General features: G+C 47.8%; 1 protein-coding gene across 1 annotated transcript in view; it reads left to right on the top strand.

The window, feature by feature from the left end:
• LOC107115646 (transcription initiation protein SPT3 homolog) overlaps positions 1–4,201 on the top strand; it is a 109,537-nt gene that overhangs the window by 50,758 nt on the left and 54,578 nt on the right. The window lies entirely within an intron of this gene.

The raw sequence follows: 4,201 nt of genomic DNA, 5'->3' as shown, positions 1-4,201 counted from the left end.
CAAGCTCTCCCTCCTCTGCGAGGACAGATCTGCACTCCCCCCCGCCCCAATAGCTAGCAATCCAAAACAGTCCAGTGGAGCGGTGGGTGTTGCCTTTTGACACACTTCCGGTGATGTCAGGGGGTGTGGCATATGCAAATAAGTTATGCTAATGAGTTATGCTAAGGAGGCCCTGCACCTCTTTTTCTACGAAATGACCCCTGGCTGGAGCAAAGACGGGAGTCACATTATCATGTCAGGAGCTCGTGTACTTGCATAAAGAGGCTAACGAGTGTTAAGGCTATCCTCCCTGTTCTCTCCTCCCATTTATAAGGAAATTGCTTGCCAGGATGCAGCCACAACAGCAATGTGTGTGTTAAATATGTTAAATAAAAATAATGCAGGAGGTCATAGCCCCTCTGTATACTGCCTTGGTCAGGCCGCACCTGGAGTACTGTGTGCAGTTCTGGAGGCCTCACGTCAAAAAGGGTGTGGACAAAATCGAGAGGGTGCAGAAGAGAGCGATGAGCCCCACCAGGAAAGGCTAAGGGCCCTGGGAATATTTAGTTTGGAGAAGGGGAGATTGAGGGGGGACATGATTGCTCTCTGTAAATATTTGAAAGGCTGTCATTTGGAGGAGGGGAAGGAGCTGTTCCAGTTGGCAGCAGAGGAGAGGACCCGAAGCAACGGGTTTAAATTACATGCAGAAAGGTATCGGCTGGATATTAGGAAACGCTTTTTCACGGTCAGAGTGGTTCAAAGGTGGAATCAGCTGCCTCGGGAGGTGGTGAGCTCCCCTTCACTGGCAGTTTTCAAGAAGAGGCTGGACGAATATTTGTCAGAGATGCTTTAGGCTGGTCCTGCATTGGGCAGGGGGTTGGGCTAGATGGTCTGTGTGGCCCCTTCCAACTCTGTGATTCCATGAAATGCCATCAAATTTTTTCCAACTTATGGCGACCCTATGAATGAATGACCTCTGGAACGTTCTATCGTTAACAGCCTTGCTCAGGTCTTGCAACCTAGCCTTGCCAACCTAGCAGGTCGAAAGCAAGAAATTGCAAGTAGATAAATAGGTACCACTCCAGTGGGAAGGTAACAGCGTTCCGTGCGCCTTGGTGTGTAGTCATGCCGGCCACATGACCACGGAAACGTCTTCGGACAACGCTGGCTCTTGGGCTTTGAAATGGAGATGAGCACCGCAACCCTAGAGTCGGACTCGACTGGCTTTCAAGCAAGGGAACCTTGACCTTTTACAGGTCTTGCAAACTGGGGGCTGTGACTTCCTTTATGATGAACTGTTGGGCCTCAGAAAGTGCGTAGGGGAAAGTGAACCGCACGCATGTAGGAATAAAAAGGCAACAGATAAAAATAATACTTTTTTCCTTGTCTCTTGAAAGTCAGCCTTATTAATTTGAAAGGAAGTGTGAACTTGGAGGCTTTGGGTTTGTCAAAAATAGGTTAAGGGCAGCAGTATAGGGCAGTTTGAGCAGCCTATGTGGATCAGAGGCCGGGCAATCAATTCCTGTGTGTGCAATTTACATAATTTATGAATTGCTCATCAGCCCGTTTGTGTCCCTAGATGGAGAAAACCCCTCGGGGGAATTCTGGTTTCTTGTCCTGTCAAAAATCCCCGCGAGCCAGGCCTGGAGTCCGTGGGGCTACCTCATTTTTAAGCGCTTCACAAAAATTCCCTCTAGGCGTTCTTTTCACTCCCTAAATGTGATTATATTAAAAAGGTTACACAGTCAGTGTTGTATTTCAGGATACTGTCTTTTCGTACGCTATGCTTTGTATTTGGGGGTGGGGAAAGAAAAAACACAACCGATTCTGTAAAAAGCAGTAGGAAGTTGAGTCTCCTTATGGAGTCCTCCCCCCCCTTCCCTTTACCCAAGGTTCCTCCCTTCAAATTTATGAAAGAAAACATTTCTTTCTGTGAAAGGTTTTTGTACACCAGCATCTGGAAGTGTTTATTTCAGTGGCGTGTAATCTATCTGTGGATTTAGTTAGCACCAGACCCCCCTTTAGTGTATTCCTGACTTAAATTTTTTATAAATGATCGTGTTGAATTGGTGCCAGGGTGCACAAGGCTTGGCTGATTGCTGCATATATCCTTTACCTGCCAGTCAACTTGGATTTATATCCCCTTCCCCTCTGCTTTCGCCGTCCAAAACCGGTGCCACTAAACTGTCCCCTAAATCATCTCGTTGGATAAATTATTCCAAGATGAGATGGTACATTTTTGGCGGCCTGTGGATAAAAAACACATTCCTACTGTTCGTCCTTACCAGGCTTGCCGCGAAGCCATTTCGGCAAAGCTATCGGACAAGATGATTCAGGTTGTCTCCTGCTTTGTTCCAAACCTGGTAGTCCAATGCAGAGACACAAGTAAGCAGAAATGGACTCGCAGAGAAAGGGGATATTGTACAGGTCTGGTACCTATAGACATTTTTATTTCTCTTTGCCACAGCTGCTCCCTTCTGAAAGGGGCTCATGACCTCAAAAAAGAGGTAGAGTTATCTATAAAATGGGAACCTGAAAGATTAACATTAAAAGGAGAAGTTTTGTGGAGTGAAGCTTTCATATAACTGATGCTAAGCACTTCTTTACAGACAGATTGACAGTGCGATCCTAAGCAGAGTTTTACCCTTCTAAGCCCATTGACTTCAGCGGACTTAGAAGGGTGCAGCTCTGCTTAGGATGTCTACTTGGTACATATGTTCATTTTTTTAAAAAAATAGAATTACGATTCAGCAAAATATATTTATCAATATTTAAACTAAGCATTCCTTTTAGAGACAGGAGAAACTGTTATGAACTAACCAGTCTCATCCAACCAAAAGTTTTGTGTTTTTTTTTTAACTTAGACTAGTTTTGATTATTATTTTTACAAGATCGACATGGGAAAACAGGTGGCTTGACAGTAATGTAAAAGTACACTAGTTTTGGATCATAGTTTCAATGGGTTTCTTGTTTCTGCAGTGTTAGACCTAGGGTTTCCAGGTCCCTCCTGGCCACCAGTGGGGGGGCGAAGGGAGGGAAGGGTTGCCATCTCCAGGTTAGGAAGCTCCTGGAGATTTTGGGGGTGGAGCCTGGGGAGGACAAGGACAGTGACACAGAGTCCACTCCCCAAATCAGCCATTTTCTCCAGAGGGGCTGATCTCTGTAGTCTGGAGATGAGCTGCGATTCCGGGGGATCCCCAGGTCCCACACCTAGAGGCTGGCATCCCTAGTTAGACAAGATAACACATTGTTTAAGATTTGATTTGATTTGTTAAATTTCTACCCTGCCCTCCTGGCAGAGGCTGGCTCAGGGCGTAGGGTTGCCAAGTCCAACTCAGGAAATATCTGAGGACTTTGGGGGTGGAGCCAGGAGAAAGGATGTGACATCACTTTTGTGATGTTACATCCTGTGATGCCACTTCCAGGTCAAAGGTCAAGTGATGTCACTTCCCTAGCTCCACCTCTTCTGATGTCACTTCCAGCAGGGGGGCTGCCCTCTGGATGGCCATATGGGCCATCTAGTCCAAACCCCTGCTCAATGCAGGACCAGCCAAGAGCATCCCTGACAAGTGTTTGTCCAGCCCACTCTTGGGCCTGTCATTCCAGTTTCAGAACACTCTGGCTACACCCTGGGGCTTTCATTCCTGTCCATGGTCTCTCATTCCAGTCTCTGAACACTCCTGCTACATCCTGGGGCTGTCATTCCACTCTAGGGCCTGTCATTCCAGTTCCAGAACACTCCTGCTACACCCTGGGGCTGTCATTCCACTCTAGGGCCTGTCATTCCAGTTCCAGAACACTCCTGCTACACCCTGGGGCTTTCATTCCTGTCCATGGTCTTTCATTCCAGTCTCTGAACACTCCTGCTACATCCTGGGGCTGTCATTCCACTCCATGGGCTCCCATTCCAGTCCCTGAAGTCTCCTGCTACACTCTGGGGATGTTATTCTACTCTGTGGTCTCTCATTCCAGTCCCTGAACACTCCTGCTCCACCCTGGGGCTCTCACTCCACTCCATGGTCTTTCATTCCAGTCCCTGAACACTCCCACTCCACCCTGGGCCTGTCATTCCACTCTTGGGCCTGTCATTCCAGTCCCTGAAAACTCCTGCTACACCCTGCGGCTGTCATTCCACACTGGGACCTGTCATACCAGTCCCTGGACACTCCTGCTCCACCCTGGGGCTGTCATTCCACTCCGTGGTCTCTCATTCCAGTCCCAG

This window comes from Gekko japonicus, unplaced genomic scaffold, assembly GCF_001447785.1.
Source record: "Gekko japonicus isolate JY-2015 unplaced genomic scaffold, Gekko_japonicus_V1.1 scaffold2368, whole genome shotgun sequence".
NCBI lineage: Eukaryota > Metazoa > Chordata > Lepidosauria > Squamata > Gekkonidae > Gekko > Gekko japonicus.
Note: the sequence above shows the minus strand (reverse complement) of the source record. Positions and strands in the feature narration are given on the sequence as shown.